The following is a 20,554-nucleotide window of genomic DNA, read 5'->3' as shown; positions in this document are numbered from 1 at the left end:
TATTGATGTTTTTCTTTCTGACTTACTGCACTCTGTATAATAGGCTCCAGTTTCATCCACCTCATTAGAATGGATTCACATGTGTTCTTTTTAATGGCTGAGCAATATTCCATTGTGTCTATGTACCACAGCTTTCTTACCCATTTGTCTGCTGATGGACATCTAGGTTGATTTCATGCCCTGGTTATTGTAAACAGTGCTGTGATGAACATTGGGGCACATGTGTCTTTTTCACTTCTGGGTGAATCAGGATTTGAATGAGGAGAAACCATGATGACTATTAGCATGTTAGTGGTAAACCCTTCACATGAATTTGGTTGAAGGAGTGGGACCAAAGTTGGAGATGGTTGTTTCAAGCTGGCTGAGGGTGCTCAGATGGACATGTGTGGTGCTGTCCTGCTGGGGGACATCTCTGGTTGCCGGGAGCCGGACTAAACGTACAGGCCCCTTACGGCCCTAAGAGAGAACAAAAGGTCTCTCTTTGTCCTGCCGCCCCTTCTTGTTAAAGTATAGACTGGCAGTTGTCTCCTTCAGGGAAAAAAACCCACCGGTTACCTTTTGCCTGTTTTTCTGGTGCTGATAAACTCATCATGCTCGAAACTTGTTTTCCATCTAGATAATGTTCTATTGATGAAGCCTGTTTTCTATCTAATGTTCTCTTGATCTTAATCATGTTGGGCACTAGGGTAATTAATGCTTTACTGATCTTAAGTGTGGGAATTTAAAACACCTGTAGCTCTGCATGTATGCAAACCCCTTGATCTATTCTTAGTAACTCCTGTTAGCGTATATATAGGCGTGGTATTCTTCAATAAAGTTGGCGGAGTCAGACGCAAGCGGACTCCGTCCCTCTCAACCCCATCTTTCTCTTTCTGAGTCTTCTTTCTGAGTCTTATTTTTCCTAGGTACTCTGGTAATTGCGTTCTTGACCAGTTTGTTTGCCGGAGGCTCCGGCATAGTGGCGCCCGAGCAGGGACGGAAACGGATTCCAGCGTGCAGTCACCCGAAGAAATAAAGTTGTCCCGCGGGAGGTAGAAATGTATCTATGAGGTAAAAAAGTATCTGCGAGTATAGGTATTGTGGATGATTGCGGGTGGAGAGGGTATAGTTGAGAGTAAAACTCATGGGGCAAAATAATATTAGACAGTTCTTTGTTTCTATGTTAAAAGCTACAGGAGTTTCAGTGTCTAAATGGAAAAACTTAGAACACCCAAATGTTTGACTACGCCTCAGAGGGTAGCGGAGCACATATATGATTCCCCAATAATCCCAGGTCCTAGAAAAAATAATGATGAGACTATTGTTCCCGAGCAAGATTCTGATTCAGAACTTTCCCCTGAAGCCCGGGACGACTTAGATAAGCAGGCTTTTGAATATAATAAAGAAAATTGGGATGCCTTTATAGTAACTAAACACAAAAATAAAGATGAAGGCTCCCCTTTTTCTGAACTTAAAGATATGTTAACATCCATATCTCAGAGAATAGAACAACTAGACTTATTACCTTTGGATACAGCAAAACCATTGCATTCTAAAACGCCATCTGTTGTAGCAGGTTTAGATCCTGACCCGCTTCCGCCGCCCGTCCCGCTCCTTCCCCCTCCCCTCGCAGAAGCGCCTTTGATTCCAACAGTGCCTGTATACGTCTCATCTAGCCTAAAAAAGCCAGTCCTTTCACCACTTCAAATGGCTATGAAGGCAGCCTGAGATCAGGGTGAAAATCTTGAGGGATATTATATGATCTTCCCTGTTTTTGAAGATGCCAATCATCGCAGGTAACATGAGCCTCTGCCTTTTAAACAGCTGAAGAAGCTGAAACATGCTTGTGCCCAATACGGGCCTACTGCGCCGTTTACTTTAGCTATAATTGACAGTCTATCATCTCAATGTTTGCCCCCAAGTGACTGGAAGGCTGTTGCACGAGCCTGTCTCTCAGGAGGTGAATATCTTTTGTGGCGCTCAGAATATGGCGAGGTCTGCAGCAACATTGAAAATCGTAATCACCGTAATGGGCTTTAGGTTAGCCCCCATGTTAATGGGGGAAGGAGTATTTAGAGATCTTAATCAGCAGTTAAACTATCCTGAACAAGCCTACCCACAGATTAATGAAGCGGCACTAAAAGCATGGAAACAACTCCCTGCCTCAAATAGAAAGACTGAAGATTTATCAAAAATTAGGCAAGGACCTGACGAACCTTATCAGGATTTCGTCGCTCGGTTACTTGATGCTGTTTCTAAAATTATTGGAGATGAAGAAGCTGGCATTATTGTAACTAAACAGATGGCATATGAAAATGCAAATGCTGCTTGCCAGGCTGCTTTGAGACCTTATAGAAGAAAGGGGGGTTTAACAGATTATATAAGAATTTGCACTGACATTGGCCCTTCCTATCTTCAGGGATTGTCTATGGCTGCTGCTATCCAGGGAAAAACTATCAAGGAAATTTTATATCAACAGATTAAGAACTAGGGTGGTGTGAAAAAGGGAGGGCCTCCCTGTAGTTGCTTTTTGTGTGGACAACTGGGACATCATATGGCCCAATGTCCTAAGAAAAATAATTTAGATAGTACAAAGAATCCTGATGTATGTCCCAGATGCAAAAAAGGAAGACATTGGGCCAGGGACTGTAGATCAAAAATGAATATAGAAGGCAAACCTCTTCCTCCACAGTCGGGAAACTGGGTGAGGGGCCAGCCCCAGGCCCCAAAACAATGTTATGGGGCACTTCAGACCGAGCCTCAGTCAAATCTAATTGACCCGGCATTAAAAGCCTTTTCCGAGCCACCCCAGGCAGCACAGGATTGGACTTGTGTGCCACCACCCACACAGTATTAACACCTGATATGGGAATGCAAGCCATTCCAACTGGAGTTTTCAGGCCGTTACCAAAAGGAACTGTAGGACTAATTATTGGTAGAAGTAGTTGGACTATGAAAGGGTTGTCAGTGTCCCCAGGGGTGATTGATGCAGACTACACGGGGGAACTTAAAATTATGGCCCATGCACCTTCAAATATAATTAGCATTCCCACCAATCAACGAATAGCACAACTGGTTTTGCTAACTCTTCATTTAGAGGGGAAAACTGCTTCTAAACGAGAATGAAAGACTGATGGTTTTGGCTCTTTTGACATATATTGGGTGCAGTCCATTTCTGCTGAGAGTCCCAAACTAGATCTTTTTATTGAAAATAAAAAATTTACAGGGATCTTCGATACTGGTGTGGATGTGTCAGTTATAGCTGAAGAGCATTGGCTTCAGCATTGGCCCAAACAGGAGGCCTTTTCCATGTTACAGGGAATAGGACAATCTCAAAATCCACAGCAGAGCAGCAGTATCCTACATTGGAGAGACTCTGAAAGACATGAGGGAGATTTTCAACCTTTCATTCTCCCTCATCTCCCAGTTAATTTATGGGGAAGAGATGTAATGCAACAAATGGGGGTTTATATTTTTGCTCCGAATCAGATTATTTCTGAGATGATGATGAATCAAGGGTTACTTCCCCAGCAGGGGCTAGGAAGAAATAATCAAGGTGTTACCCAACCAGTTATGCCTATTTCTAAACCTTCTAGATTGGAACTAGGTTGTTTTTAACGGGGGTTACTGATTCTCCTGTAATCCATGCAGACCCAATCAGCTGGAAATCTGATGAACCTGTCTGGGTTAATCAGTGGCCCCTGACTAAAGAGAAAATTTCTGCAGCTGAGCAATTGATACAGGAGCAGTTGCAATTAGGACATATTGAGCCATCTAACTCCCCTTGGAATTCCCCCATATTTGTTATTAAAAAGAAGCCTGGCAGGTGGAGGTTGTTACAAGACCTTCGCAAAGTTAATGAAACTATGGTGGTTATGGGACCACTCCAGCCCGGCTTGCCCTCACCTGCTGGGATACCACGTGCAACCTATAAAATAATTATAGATTTAAAAGATTGTTTTTACACGATACTTCTACATCCTCACGATTGTCATCACTTTGCTTTTAGTATTCCCTCTACAAATTTTAAACAGCCTGCATGAAGATATCATTGGAAAGTCCTTCCACAGGGCATGGCTAACAGCCCTACACTTTGTCAAAAATTTGTTGATCAGGCAATTGACTCCGTTCGAAAGACTTATCCTGAAGTTTATTTGGTTCATTATATGGACGACATTTTACTTGCTCATTGTACAGAGGGTATTCTTTTCCAAGCGTATGACCTACTATTGCTTCAATTAACTAGATTTGGATTGCAAATTGCTTCTGAAAAAATACAACGATCCCCACCATTTTCTTATTTGGGGTTTAGGTTAGAGGGAGAAGCCTTTCGAACGCAGAAACTTCAGATTCGAAAAGATAATCTGAAGACTTTAAATAACTTTCAGAAATTATTAGGGGACATAAATTGGATCCGTCCCTATCTAAAATTGACTACTGGAGAATTGAAGCCTTTGTTTGACATTTTAAAAGGATCCACTGACCCTTCTTCCCCTAGAACACTAAACGATGAGGGGCGAGCTGCTCTGGCCTTAGTAGAACAGGCCCTCTCTCAGCATTCTGCTACCTACTGTGACTTTTCTCGATCGTGGGGATTATATGTGTTTCCCTCGAAACATACTCAGATGGCAGTGTTATATCAAGATGCCCCTTTATATTGGATCCATTTACCTGTATCACCTTCAATAGTTCTTACTCCTTTCTTTGATTTTATTAGCCTCCTTGTAGCCAAAGGAAGACGTCTTTCCAGAGAAATGCTGGGGGCTGATCCTGCTTACATTTATGTGCCTTATACTAAAGAACAACAGGAATGGCTTTTTCAGTTTAATGATTCATGGGCTTTGGCTTTTGATTCTTTTACAGGACAGATTATCAATCATTTACCTCCTGACAAAGTTTTACATTTTACTAGTCAACATTCATTTATCATCCCCAAAACTGTTTCCAATTCCCCTATCCAAAATGCACTAACTGTTTTTACTGATGGATCTTCTAATGGAATTGCTGCTTTTGTGGTTAATAATACTTCTTTTTCCTGGCAGACTGGATATACCTCCGCTCAAGAAGTCGAACTTTCAGCGGTTCACAAAGTCTGTTCTCAATATCTTTTACAGCCTTTTAATTTGTTTACAGATAGTAAATATGTTGTTCATGCCTTACATCATCAAAATAGCAATACCCTTCATCTGCAATTTCAAATCCCTCGGGAAACTGCATGACAAATTGTTAAATCTTGTTCTGTTTGTCCTCAATTTCTTCTAGTCCCTCATCTAGGTGTCAACCTTCGTGGACTCTTACCTAATCACCTTTGGCAGATGGATGTCACTCATGTTCCTTCCTTTGGTCGCTTACGTTCATGTATCTATTCCTGATCCAGTATTAATTTGGGGGAGGGGTTATGTATGTGTTTTTCCATAGGATGCCGAAACACCGCGCTGGCTCCCGGAAAGGCTGGTACGCCAGACGGAGAAGATCACTGAACCAGCAAATGACTCTGCTGTCTCTACAGCAGAGAGGTGCATACCCGACAGCTCAGCAGATGCATGAGTTCATCTTACAAGCAAGAAGGATGGCCGCTGACACTGCTCAACCCCGATCTGCTCTGGCCTATGTTGTTCTTACATTGGCATGTGCAGTAATTAATCAAGCTTTCCCCCAGTGCTCCTGATTGATTTGAATGTGATTATTATCAAGCTTAGGATGAGTATTTCTGATGACCCCTGAAAAAGGACAGCTACTGACCCCTGCTGACATTTGCTGGGAGCAAAAGACATATATATCAACATTTGAAGACCAAACACTCCCAGGAAACCTGATGAAACATATGGGACTGTTACCTACCTACAAATGTAAAATTGTGATAGATGTGACGTTTGATACTAATAAGTCCTTTGTGTGGCCTAGGTCAGACTAGGAACAATAATCCTGGTATAAGATGGGTAACTCCTAACAATACCCAATGAGTTTGTGGAAATAACCTTTGGCCACTGCATTTGTCAATGTATATCTGAGATGATAAACAAAAGATTGTTTTCTCATTTACAGGCACAACGGGTTCCCCTGAGGGAGACATATTTGCCAATAGTTTAAAGAAAAGAGGGAGCTGCAGGGAGCCAGCCTGAACTTACAGGCCCCTTACGGCCCTAAGAGAGAACAAAGGGTCTCTCTTTGTCCTGCCACCCCTTCTTGTTAAAGTATAGACTGGCATTTGTCTCCTTCAGGGAAAAAAACCCACCGGTGACCTTTTGCCTGTTTTTCTGGTGCTGATAAACTCATCATGCTCAAAGCTTGTTTTCCATCTAGATAATGTTCTATTGATGAAGCCTGTTTTCTATCTAATGTTCTATTGATCTTAATCATGTTGGGCGCTAGGGTAATTAATGCTTTACTGATCTTAAGTGTGGGAATTTAAAACACCTGTAGCTCTGCACGTATGCAAACCCCTTGATCTATTCTTAGTAACTCCTGTTAGCGTATATATAGGCGTGGTATTCTTCAATAAAGTTGGCGGAGTCAGACTCAAGCGGACTCCTTCGCTCTCAACCCCATCTTTCTCTTTCTGAGTCTTCTTTCTGAGTCTTATTTTTCCTAGGTACTCTGGTAATTGCGTTCTTGACCAGTTAGTTTGCCGGCAGGCTCCGGCATCTGGTTGCTCTGTTCTCACCAGCAACAGAGGATTTTCTTTCCTTCCTTTCATTGCCCTTGTTTCCCATTCTCCCTCTTTCCTCCCTACCTAATTTATTTCACAAACATTCAATGTGCTGCACTGTGCTGTGCTTCGTTGTTCAGCCATGTCCAATTCTTTGTGAACCAAGGGACTGTAGCCCGCCAGGCTCCTCAGTCCATTGGGATTCTCCAGGCAAGCATACGGGAGCAGGCTGCCATTCCCCCCTCCTGGGGATCTTCCCAACCAAGGGATTGAATCCTGGTCTCCCATGTTGCAGGTAGGTTTTGTTTTGTTTTGTTTTGTTTTGTTTTTTTACTATCTGAGCCATCAGGAAACCCTTAAAATGGGCTTCATCTGACACTATGATTTTCATATCTGTAAGATCAAATGGACTCTATTTTATGATTTCCATGACTCCCCTTATTTTTAGAACACACAAAACACATTTATTCCAAGTATCCTAATGTCTCTCTCTGCAATTACTAAAATCTATACCACTTCTACCAGAGTTTCAGTTCTCAAGGGAATTTTCCTATGATTTTTCTTACCTTCGTTAGATTTAATATGTTCTTAACGTGTTTCAGGGCTAGTTCCATACTCTTCTTGTGAATTGGCTGCTCATGTCTTTAAACATGTCTTCATAAATTTAAAGGCCATTGATACCTCTTTCTTATAAAGTGTTGGCACGTGCCTCTTGCAGCAACATGGAAGGTAGAATATTGAGTAAAATAACTCAGAAAGAGATTGACAAATACTGTATGATATCACTTATAGAATGTAAACATACCGCAAAGGAGAGAATATGATAATAATGGAGGTGAACAAATATAGAGAAGCATCTACTTGTTACCATCGGGGAGGGGAAGAGGGCTGGGCAATACAGAGGTGGGGGAGTGGGAGGCACGCAGTGATAGTTAGGTGGAAGATGAGCTCAGGGATGCATTGTACAACATGGGGAATAGAGCCAGCACTTTGTCATAACTATAAATGGAAAGCAAACTTTAACATTTGTATAATCAGAAAGAAAAGGAAAGAAAGAGGGGGGAGGAAGGAGGGAAGGAAGGAAGGAAAAGAAGGGCATTTTTGGAGGTCAAAAAGTCAATACTGATTAGGCCCTTTTTATCAAAGGATTCTATTTTGTTTTATTTTATTTATTTTAATTGGTGGGTATTTACTTTCCAATATTGTGGTGGTTTTTGCCATATATTGACATGAATCAGCCATGGGAGTACATGTATTCCCCATCCTGATCCCCCCTCACATCTTCCTCCCAATGCAATCCCTCTGGGTCAGCCCAGTGTACCAGTCCAGGGCACCCTGTCTTATGCATCGAACATGGACTGGCTATCCGTTCACATATGATAATATACATGTTTCAATGCTATTCTCTCAGATCATCCCACCCTCGCCGTGTCCCAAATAGTCCAAGAGACTGTTTTGTAAATCTGTGTCTCTTTTGATGGCTCCCATATAGGGTCATCATCTCCATCTTCCTAAATTCAATATATAGGCCTTAGTATAGTGTATTGGTGTTTTTCTTTCTGACTTATTTCGCTCTGTATAATAGGCTCCATTTTCATCCACCTCATTAGAATGGATTCACATGTGTTCTTCCTAAGGGCTGAACAATATTCCACTGTGTCTATGTACCACAGCTTTCCTTCCCATTTGTCTGCTGATGAACATCTAGGTTGCTTCCATGGCCTGGTTATTGTAAACAGTGCTGTGATGAACATTGGGGCACACGTGTCTTTTTCACTTCTGGGTGAATCAGGATTTGAATGAGGAGAAACCATGATGACTATTAGGCTGTTAGTGGTAAACCCTGCACGTGAGTTTGGTTGAAGGAGTCGGACCAAATTTGGTGATGGTTGTTTCAAGCTGGCTGAGAGTGCTCAGATTGACATGTGGGGTGCTGTCCTGCTGGGGGACATCTCTGGTTGCTCTGTTCTCACCAGCAAAAGAGGGTTTTCTTTCCTTCCTTTCATTTCCCTTTTTTCCATTTCTCTCTCTTTCTTCCCTACTGGCTTTCTTTCACAAACATTCAATCAGCTGTGCTGTGATGTGCTTCGTTGCTCAGCCGGATCCAACTCTTTTTGACCCAATGGATTGTAGCCCGCCAGGCTCCTCTGTCCATGGGGATTCTCCAGGCAAGCATACTGGAGCAGGCTGCCATTCCCCCCTCCAGGGAATCTTCTCAACCCAGGGATTGAGTCCCATTCTCCCAAGTTGCAGGTGGGTTTTATTTCTTTTACTGTCTGAGCCATCAGGAAACCCTTAAAATAGGCTTCATCTGACACTATTTTCTTTCATATCTGCAAGATCACATGGGGTCTATTTTAGGATTTCCATGTCCCTCCTTACTTTTAAAAAACACAAAACACAGTTGTTCCAAGTATCTTAATGTCTTTGTCTGCAATTACTAAAATCTATGCCACTTCTGCCTTCGTTTAAGTTCTCAAGAGAATTTTAGTAGGATTTTTTTAAGTTCGTGAGATTTAATATATTTTAATGTGTTTCGGGGCTAGTTGCAAAATCTTCTTGTGAACTGGCTGCTCATGTCTTTAAACATGTCTTCATAAATTTCACGGCCAGTGATACATCTTTCTTATAAAGTGTTGGCTCGTGCCTCTCGCACATTTCCCTATCAGGTTTTAAGATCTTCTAAAAATTCTAAGAGTCATCTTTTGGGTTTGTTTCCGGCGTGCTTTTCTACCTCTTAAAATGTTCAGCAGTGTGATGGAGCCTGCGTGAGAAAGAAACAAGTGGACACCAGGAAGTGATCACTTCACAGGAAACCCAGGAAGACCCACTGAGCCTACAAACTGTCCCACTGGGTGCACCTCAGGCTGGTTGACCCTACGAGTCAATTGGAAAAACGAGGACTGAGGTGGAGCACACAATCCATTCCCCTTTCCTCCAGAGCCAATCAGCACAACGAGAGACCATGGGAACTAGATGCACAGGACAGGATGACTCAGTGTTTCGTCCAAGAAGCTGGAAGCTTGTGGCAACTGCTCATGTAAATGAATTCCACCATGGTTAGAGCTGTGAGTTTAGCTCCAAAGGAGCTTCCAACAAGAAAACAAGATGAGAAAAGAGATTTGTGAGGGCACGTCTTGAGAAGACCTTTGCACACAAGGTTCACACAGCTCTGGGCAAGCTCCACCCCTTGCTGGAAATATTAATCCTATGCAGGTGGGCATTGCCTGCATGGGATCCCCCAGCACAACCTGAAACATGCATTTCTCTGCCCCTTCCCCATCACCCTGTTCAAACCCAAGCCTGGATACTACTCCTATTGAGGTGACCCTGATTCCTAGACTTGAAACGAGACAGCTCCGTGTGGAGCAAGGGCAAGTGTATTCACTGCATTCTCACAGCCTGAAGACAAGGGTTTCCGACTGGAGACCAGAAAATGGAGGCGAGCTCTGGGAACACTGAGACAAGGAGGCGGGATGGAAAGGTATCTGTCGGCTGGCCCAGAATTCAATGGCCTTCAAGGTGAATTAAGACCACATTGCAGGACGAACGAGCAATGATTCTCACTTCCACAGACACTAAAACACAACCTAGTTGTCATGGAGGGAGTTGATGCACGACATGAAAAGCTAGATAATGGTGAAAGCTGAGAGAGAACAGAATGAATGCCCGAGGATTGTGGCTGTGGGGCAAGGTTTGGAGGAGATGCACTCTGCCTGCTGTGTGACCCATCAGATTTAACATAGAGGTGAGGGTGGCAGGTGAGTTTGGAGGCCTCTTGAGGGCATTACTAATGCCTCATTTCTCCCAGCAAATCATCTGAATTGCTCCCCATCCTCCGCTAGACATGTCAGGATGGGGCTTTGTGATGTCAAAGCTCAGCCAGGGCCACCATTGGCTGCGGAAGCAACTTGCTGACCTCATAAACCATGAGGGTGAGGCTCCATGGGGTCGGGTATATAGAGGGGTGCTCAGGGGCTCTGAGCAGACCACTGTGAGTCCTCCAAATGTCTGAGGTGACTGGGAAGCCACAAGGCTCCAGAGTAGTTATGGAACACCCACCTCCTGTTACCCAGGAGAAGGTGAAGACCTCCTATCAATTGAGGTCCAGAAAAAAATGTCAAGGTGAACTGAACCCAGCCAAACTCCTCTTGCCCATTGACCCCACCCCAGAAGACACCCTCCCCTTTCCTGGCCTGGTACATAACCCTTCTCTGCCCACACCCCTTCTCCTGAAGCCACCGTTCCCACCTGTCTTCACACTCTACTATAAATCAGTACCATTCTTTGCTCCTTCTCTTGTTTTCTCCAGGTGGCCAGGGAAACCGTCAGGGTGAATAATCCCATTCCGTCAAAGCTGCCCAAGAAAACTTTTCTGAAAATTCCCACCACAAAAAAGCTTAAGAAATCAGATGCCCAAAGCTCTGTAGCCAGAGTTCCAAGGCAAATGAACAGCTGAATCAGAAGGAACCAGAGGAGGTCCCAGAGACCATGGAGACCCCTACCATTCTAGTTAATAAGAACGATCCAGAGGAAGCCCCAGAGACCATGGAGACCCCTGTCATTCCAGCTATTCAGAATGAATCAGAGGAGGTCCCAGAGACCATGGAGACCCTTGCCATTCCAGCTGGACCAGTGGACAGCCAGTGGCTTCGGGGCATGGCTAGAGACCTCAGAAATGCTCGGGGGTCTCGCCGCTGAGTAATGGACAACAGTACAGATACTGAATATTATAGCAACTGCATAAATTAACAACAAAATAAAATAAAATCAACCTGATGTGAAATTATGTTTGTTCTATGAGTTATCTGGTTGTGGGGGGCAGAGAGGGCAGGGAAGTGTTAAGTGTGTGAGGAGGGAGGGAGGTGGCTTCTGTGGAGTTGGAGATAGGGCAAGAAGGCCCAGATTGCCAGAAATTAGGGGGAAGAACTGGTTCCAGACTGAAATTAAAAGACTCACTTCCCATGGGAGAAGAGGAAGAGGACTTGGTGTTTCTCTGTGCAAGTGCAGAGATGGACACGTAGCTGGGGAGCTGTGTCGTCTGTGGGGGGGTGGGCAGTGCCATTTGTTCAAAAGGCATACAAACTAGCTGCCCCATCAACAGAGTGGAATATTGACATTTGCAGCAACATGGAAGGTAGAATATTGACTAAAATAACTCAGACAGTGATAGACAAATACTGTATGATATCACTTATAGACGTTCTACCTGTAGCACAGATCCTACATCAGCAAAGTAGTCTCCTGGAGACAATGCAACTTTCAGTAGGGGAATTTACTACTGACTCGAACCAGGGCCTCCTGCCCTCACCAAGGGTATGAGGACGAAAAGGCCCCGAGCCCCAGTTCTCTCGGGTATTTACTGGGTACAATAGGGTAGTTGGCGCAAGTGGATTGGTTACACAGTTGCAAGGCAATTTTGGTTGCCCCAATCCTTGTGGGCTTTCAGCTTTCCCCTGATAGGTTCCCTTTTTCATGCTAGGCACATGTTAATTGGCTGGCTCTAGGTGGCCTGATAATTATGTTACTCCGGGAAACCAGGCCTACTCCTAATCTAGGCTGCCTGTCATGGCGTTAGCCATGACAGCCTCACATTTCCCCCCTGTCTTTATACTTTTTGTAGAGGAATCTTTCTCTCTACCCTGTGAAATTGGCTGATATTGTTGTCTCAATACCATAATTTGGATGGTATTGAGGCGCTCTCTAATAAATGAGACCAGACGGTTTATAATGCATGGACCAAAGGTCAGTAACAATATTAATATTCTGAGTGGACCGAGGAGGGTGGAAATCAAAGTGGTCAACCAGGGGGAGCGCTGAAACCAAGATTCAAACCAGCCTTGTTGGGCTTTTCATTCTGTCTTCCGCTGGGCGAGTCTCTCTCTTACTCTCTGGAGAGATTTTTGTACCACCCCTGAATGGTCGATAGAGAAACAGCATTCTTCTCCCAGTGCTGCACATAATCCTCGTTGTTGCAGAAACAACAAACCGAAACCTCTCTTATTCTGTAACACTACTTCAGCCAAGGAGCTCAATATCTCCATCTATTGCAGCCCTTAGTTGATTATACTGTTTATCTTGCAACGTTAATGCTGCAATCTCACTTCCCGTTTTTAAGGACCCAATAGGACTGCCAAAGTCAGGACAGTGATTGGTTCTCGTTTTACCCTATATTGACCCAATGGGTCGAACCTAGGTTGCAGCTCTTCCTTTGAGTAATAGTTTAGCCGGGGGGTCAGGTCGACTGGGACACAGAGATCTTGGGAGGCACTAAGTGCTGCCTTATGGACACACGGGGTTAGTCCAGCGGAGCAAGTGTACCACCCGTTTTCTGGCGGAAGTACCCACTGGTGAGTAGAATTGGAGAGGCTAGTCCTAGGGACTGAATTATTATCACCTAGGTGTTGATAAGTCTTAGGGGTAGTTCCTATACAGGTGCCTATGCCCGTAATGGAGCCTACTGTCAACCGGCCTGACCCAGGTTGTTGCTGCCGTCTGCAGGCCGAGACATATTATAGCAAAGCCAGCAACCATTTGTTAAGTCCGGACAAGAGGCATTTAGGGTGAGATAGGTCGAGGAGATCATTTTCATAAGGGGGTCTGTTGGGGGGACATGTTATCCCTGGGGTGTCCCACGGTGCGTGGAGTCGATCTATTAGGGAGTCTTTGGGGTTGTTCTATCACCTGGTTTGGTCCTAAGGCTACTTTCGGTGCCAAATAGAGCAGTCCCTGTTTTAATTTAAGCTCAAACCGGAATCCTGTGTCATAGCCAGTCTTGTAAAGACAGAGGCCCCAAGCTCGGCCAACATCTCACCTGGTAAATTTTTTTCCTTTGTCTGTGAATTTGATCTGTAATGGGAAACATTGCCCGGGACTCTCTTCGTTGGGCATTTCTGGGAATTCGGGGGTGAATTTACCTGAATGAGGTCCTTGTCGGAGTTAGTGAGCCAATGGACTGTTCCCATAGTTTCGCAAACCCAAGCGGCACAATAAAAATAGTCAAATCCCCCACATTTTTCGATTTGGTTCTGATCCCTTCCTCCCCCCGGGCAGACATAGACAGGCACCTGTTCGTGGTACTGTGGGCATTTTCACTCACAGTTACGGGTGAACAGACTGAAAGAGCCGTGGGCAAAGAACTTGGTCAGTTCGTGGGGACCAAACCCATTACCGTCAGCCGCCAGCACGCACAAATCAAAGGTCAGTACTCGCCACCATGTCCCTTTGGGGGCCACGTTGGAGTTCGAATTAAGCACTTCTCCAGTCTCAGGATTGTAGATCACTCAAGTCAGGTTAGCTGGCTGATGGGGGTTGTGGCTGGTTGCTCCTGGGCCGATGAAAACTGTTATCTGCAGGAGAGTTAAGAGGGCCCCCGTCGTACGAGTTTCAGTTTCAAAGGATTTGACGGGTGAGGTCTTGCCTCCCATTCTGCTTGCGCCTTCTCCTGTTCTTCTGGGATGGCTTGCCGCACGTGATTGCAGTGAACCCAGGGCCCGATCCCGTCTACCTTAACAGAAGTAGGAGTGGTAAGGAGAACAACATAAGGGCCTTTTCATCTAGGTTCTAATGCTTTAGATTGGTGTCATTTTACCCAAACCCAATCACCCAGGCCAATATTACGTGAGGGGATGGTCCCCTTGTTGGACCCTTGGGTATGTCCCGAATTAATTTCCAAACATGGCTATGCACCTTACTTAATGCCATCAGTGTTTGCTGGAATTGTCCCAAGGTAGGGGGTGGTAGGCACTTTTCCTCGAATATGGGACACACAGGAGGGGGTCTTCTATACAGAATCTCAAAAGTGGTAAGATTCAGCTTATAAGGGGTGTTACATGCTCGAAAGAGCGCGAAGGGAAGGAGGGTCACCCAGTCCCCGCCAGTCTCTATTGCCAACTTTGTCAAAGTTTTTTTAGGGTCTGATTCATTCTCTCAACCTGTCCTGAGCTCTGGGGATTATATTCACAATGTAACTTCCATTTTGTCCCCCCTTGTACAATCTGGCTCACAAAGGCAGGTCCGTTATCAGACCCCATAGTCACTGGCAGCCCGTGCCTAGGCACTCTCTCTCCTAAGATCTTTTTAGCAACCACTGTTGCTGTCTCTCCCTTAGTGGGGAAGGCTTCTACCCACCCCGAGAAGGTATCTACCAGAACCAACGGACAGAGATACTTGTACTTGCCTGGTCTTACTTCAGTGAAATCTATCTCTCAGTGTTGCCCTGGCTCTTTCCCTCGGTACCTCGTTCCAGTGTGCTGCCTTTTCCCTGTCTTCATCAGCTGGCATGCTTTGCAAGCCTGGATTATCTCTCGTACAGTTGCATTTTGTCGAGGGAACCTCAGGCAGGCCGTCTGGAGAAGTGTCAAGGTCTTCTTTTCCCCAAGTGTGTAGTTGTGTGCAGGTGTTCACATAGCTGACGACCCAGGATGGCAAGCAATATCAGGTGGTTTTGATCTCTGTACCATCTATCTTTGTCATCCTTCTGGAGAGTGGTATCCTCGTTAATTCAAACGAGGTCAGGGAGGGAATAGTCGGGGACTGGCGGCAGAGTCCCCATACCAGGTGGAAGTCCCATGGCTAATATGGGGTGGCGCAGTCCCGACTGGCCGCTTCTCAAGCGGCCACATCAATTGCCCCATGTCCTAGGGTCTTTTCCTTTCTGGTGACTGGGGACATGTACAATTGTTACTGCCCGGGGCAGTTGAACAGATTTCAGGAGCCTGCGGATCTCGGGCAAATTCTTGACTTTTTTTCACTCCGCTGTTCTAAATCCCCTTTCCTGGTATATCTGACCTTGAATATGGACAGTGCTAAAAGCATATCGGCTGTCCATAAAAATGGTGACTCTCTTCCCTTTTTCTTGTTCCAGAGCTTGTATTAGGGCAATCCATTTTGTTTTTTGAGCAGACGTGTTTGGGGGAAGTGTCTCAGCCCGTATTTTCTGTCCTGAATCATTAACTATAGTGTCTCCCGCCTTCCTTTGTCCATCTTTTACATAGCTGCTCTCATCAGTGAAGCATACTAGCTCACTGTTGTTTAGGGACACATCAGTTAAGTCTTTTCGAGCCGCCAGGGCCTCAGCCCGTATCTCACTGCAATCATGGAGAGGGCGGTCCTTCTCTGGGCTAGGTAGAAGCGTGGCTGGATTCAGGAAGCAAGGGGTCGGAAGACGCACCCATGGGGCATCAAGCAGCAGGGCCTGGTAATGTGTCAAATGGGCATTGGAGAGTCACTTACCCGGCGGCTGCTTTAAAACCCCTTCAATGGCGTGGGGGGTGTCAACCCAGAGTTGCTGTCCATACATCAAGTTGTCAGCATCGCGGACGAGGAGGGCAGTGGCTGCAATGATGCGGAGGCAAGGGGGCCACCCAGAGGCCACTGGGTCCAATCGCATTGAAAGGTATGCCACCGGCCGCTTCCATGGTCCCCATTGTTGCGTCAAGACCCCCTTTCCTATTCCTTGCTTTTCATCTACAAACAGCTGGAATGGCTTCTTTGGGTCAGGCAGGGCAAGGGCTGGGGCTTTTAGTAGGGCCCGTCTGAGTGTCTGGAAAGCCTGTTTCATTGGCTCAGTCCAAGTCCAGTCTGGGGTCTCTCTATTATTAAATACCTTTTCAGCTGCTTTCAGTAAGTCTTGCATTGTCTGTTCTCTTAACCCCTCTATCTTTTGGAATTTTCTCTTACTATCTGGGGCTGCCTGATTCACAAACGCTAGTAGAACTGCAGCGTGTGATTCCTCAGCCTGGGGGTCTATAGGTGTATATTGCCTAAAGGCTTCCATTAGCCTCTCTAGGAAGGCTGACGGGCTCTCAGTGGGCTCTTGCCTTACTCAATTTACCTTCGTCAAATTTGTTGGCTTCCTAGCTGCAGCCCGCAGGCCAGCCATTAGAATCTGGCGGTACACTCGGAGACGCTCCCTACCTTCCACTCGCTCAAAATCTCCATTAGGCCGCAACAGAGGAAACCCCTCGTCCACGAGATGAGGCTGGGCGGTTGGTCTCCCGTGGACCCCCAGGACCGTTTCCACGCCTCTGCCAGGATTCGCTCCCATTCTTCTGTGGTGAAGAGCACCTGCAAGAGCTGCTGCCAACCATGCCAGGTGGGGTTATGAGTGAACAAAATGGAATGTAAGAGGTCAATGAGGCCTTGGGGTTTCTCCAAAAATGGAGGATTTTGGGTTTTCCAATTATACAGATCACTCGCGGAAAAGGGCCAGTACTGATAGGTTCGCTCTCTGTCCAGGTTAGCTGGTCCCACTTGGACGGGGAGTGCCTGTACAATAGATGAACGTAACTCTGGGTCCCCATGATCTTGCTCACCCGTATTTCCTCTATTTCTTCTCCAGGGTCGGGGTTCCCTTATCCCTTCTGATTCATCGAGGGGAGGGGGCTCTTCCCCTGGGGGAACCTGCAACGGAGGAGGGCATATGGCGGGGGCCTAATTTCCGTCTCTAAGTCAATCATGTTCGGGTACGAGGATTCCTGCAAGATCAGTTTTGGGCCCTTGTTCTTCTTGGCTTCTTCTTGGGGAGTGGGGGTTTCCATAACCATGGCTTGTACATTAGGATAATCGGAGTTTGTGAACAAAAGGTTTTAACCATTCGTGCAGATTTTGTACTAGACCTTGCCAGACCATAACATATGGGACTTGGCACGGGTGGCCCCAGGGATCAGGAGCCATAATTTTCTCTTTTACCGCCCGAATAATAGGAGGTTGAAAAGTTCCCTCTGGAGGCCATCCAACTTGGAAGGTGGGCCACTATGCAGAAGAAAAGGTCATCGCTGGTGCTCTCTACTTCCTCTCTGGAAGACTACTCAAAATGCTCCAGGAAGGTAGCAGGGCCCATATCATTGACCTTGGCCAAAAACTCCAGGACTTTCTTCTTGTTGGATTCCATGAGTGCTCTCGAACCCCACAGGAACTCATAGCGAGGGGGATCACTGCCGGGCACCTGGCGGTACTCCACGTACTCTTCCCGCACCAGATCTTCTGTGAGGAACTTCCTGGTATCTCCAAACATGAAGTGCCTTCTTCCATCATAGATGCCCAGAAAATTCAGGATCTTCCAGATCTTCTCCTCAGAGAGGTGGTGGCCATTCAGGTAGATGACGCCCAGAAGAGGCATCAGAAGACCATTCTTTGGCAGCCCCCGGTCACCTCTCATAGACTCACTGTCACTGAGATCTAGGTTGCTTACCAGGATATTGGAGTGACCATTGGGCCTGACTTCCTTCAGGACCAGGCCAAACACCATCTCTATGTGCTCAGAGGCTCTCTTGAGGATCTCAGGGAATTGCCCCCTATACCTTTTATTGATTTCCTTCAGCATTTCTGACCTCTTAATGAGCTCCCTCACCTTATACTTATACAGCATCTTCTGCACCAACACCTCGACGTTCTTGGTCAGAGGATCTGTGTGAGAGCTCTCAGCAGCAGCTGAGGCCTGGGAGGAATTTTCACCTCCCTGACCTTGGCCCTCGGCACCTACACCAGCTCTTGAGCGTGCTGTGGCACTGACACCAGCTCTTGCATGTGCTGTGGCACCGACACCAGCTCTTGAGCGTGCTGCACCACTGACATCAGATCTTGAGCGTGCTACAGCACTGACACAAAATCTTTTGGGTATAGCACCTGCAGCAGCACTGGTGGTGCCTTGGGCTCCCTGAGGCTCCTTCAGGGTGACAGCAGCTGAGGAGCTTGAGGGAGCACTCTCTAAATCAGGAGGGGAGAAGGAGGTGGTCTCTTCTCCCCTATATGTGGTGGCTTGATCATGAAGACCCTGGGTCTCAGCCCGGGCCTGGTGATGTTTCTCGTGACCACGGACCTTACTCTTCTGCCTATGGGGCATGATGGCCGTGGACAGGAACTACAGACAGGAGTCTGGGTCAAAGGACAAGAGATTGGTGCACCTGGAGGATGGAGAATGAGGCGATGTGAGCAACTTAAAATGGGGAGATTCCACCTTGACTTTATCAAAGGCTGCCTCTGCAGGTGTCCTTGAGGACACTGCCTGAGGAACCCACAAGCCTCCTGTTTCATGCTCACCTGTCCCCACAGAATCCCACAGAGGAGGAACAGAGGCCTTCGATTTTCCCTCTGCATCCTCTCAGCCCTGCTTTGGATTTACCAGCATTGGGGTCCTCTCAGCTCATCTTTTATTACCATGTCAAGTCTTGGCGGAGCCTGGGCACCCTGCCTTCTGCTACTCTGATGCAGACAACTTTAGACCTCCACATCATCCAGAAGCCAAGTGAAGGGATATCTCAGGCCACCTCTCTCCCAGGGGATACCCAGTGCTGAGGTCTCAGTAGGCTTTTTTCCATTCTGAGTTCACTGGGATCACCATTCATGGTCTTTACCTTGGCTCCTTAAAACACTGGACACCATTCTCCACTTGCTGACTGGTGGCTGCACCTTCAGACTAGACATTTCCCCTCCCCTAGACTTGGTATAAAGTGGTGAAGTAGATGCTCAACCTCACAGCCCTTCCCTGAGATTTCCTGGGCTCAAATCCAAGGGATGGGATAAATGAACTGAGTACTCACTCAGGTTCCTCAATTGGGCTCCTGGCAGAGAAGCTCCTGTTTCTCCTGAATTGATGCCTGTGAGATAGTAAATGTCCCAGCAGGAGGAAGTAAGATGACCTTATCTTACCAAACACAGTCTTCTAAGAACAGGTGCTATTACAGGCAGGTTGATGTCCCTGTGCTCCCACACAGGATCCCAATTCAAGGTCTACAATATCTTTTTGCTTCTCTTTTCTTCTCTCTCTCTTTTCATAATTAAATTTATTTACTATTAATTGGAAGATAATTGCTTTACAGTATTGTTTTTGTTTCAGCCACACATCAATATGAATCAGCCATAGGTATACTGTATGTCCCCTCCCTCTTGAAGTTTCCTCCTACCTCCCAGCCCATCCCACACCTCTAAGCTATCACAGAGCACCGGGTTGGAGCTCTCTGTATCACACGACTAATTCCCACTGGTTATCTATTTTACATATGGTAATGTGTGTGTTTTCAATGTTACTCTCTCAGTCTGTCCCTCCCTCTCTTTCCCCCCGTGTCCACAAGCCTGTTCTCTATGTCTGCAAATCCACTGCTGCCCTGCAAATAGGTTCATCAGTACCATCTTTCTGAAATCCATGTATATGTGTTAATATACAATATTGGCTTTCCTTTTTCTGCCTTAATTCACTCTACATAGAAAATTAGGACTAAAATTACCACATGGAAAGTGGAGCTAAGATGGCAGAGGAATAGGATGGGGAGACCACTTTCTCACCTACAAATTCATCGAAAGTACATTTGAACGCTGAGCAAACTCCATAATAACTTCTGATCACTAGCAGAGGACATCAGGCGCCCAGAAAAGCAGCCCATTGTCTTCAAAAGGAGGTTGGACATAATAGAAAAGATAAAAGGAGAGACAAAAGAGTTAGGGATGGAGACCCGTCTTGGGAAGGAAGTCTTAATAGAGGAAGTTCTAAACACCAGGAAACCCTCTCACTTACAGGTATGGGGGAAGTTTTGGAGTCTCAGAGAGCAACCTAACTGGGAGGAAAAATAAATAAAACCCACGGATTACATGCCTAAAAGCAACTTTCAGCAGAAAAGTACCCCAGATGCTTGCATCCGCCACCAGCTAGTGGGGGCTGAACGGAGAGGAGCGGGAAGCATTGCTTATGGTAAGAACCAGGCCTGAATGCCCTGTGGGCAATTGGAAGGAGCTAACCGGAGATGGCAACTTAAACTGTGGGATAGCAAGAGAGAGCGAGAAAATTAACCTGTGAAAAGCCGTAACTGAAGACACTGTTGGCTGTTGGCAGAACAAAGGAAGGACTGAGCAATTCCGGAGAAGAGCTAACCAGCCGTGGACTGGCCTGTCCCCCGCCGGTGGCAGGAGGCAGGGGGGAGGAGAAAGGGG

The 20,554-nt window shown here is 46.1% G+C and overlaps 1 pseudogene; it reads right to left on the bottom strand.

Annotated features, from left to right (window-relative positions):
- Positions 1-17,294: 17,294 nt before the first annotated feature.
- On the bottom strand, positions 17,295-18,473 carry LOC122690598 (annotated as a pseudogene).
- Positions 18,474-20,554: the final 2,081 nt, after the last annotated feature.

Source organism: Cervus elaphus, chromosome X (assembly GCF_910594005.1).
Source record: "Cervus elaphus chromosome X, mCerEla1.1, whole genome shotgun sequence".
NCBI lineage: Eukaryota > Metazoa > Chordata > Mammalia > Artiodactyla > Cervidae > Cervus > Cervus elaphus.
This window is presented reverse-complemented; position numbering and strand designations above follow the sequence as displayed.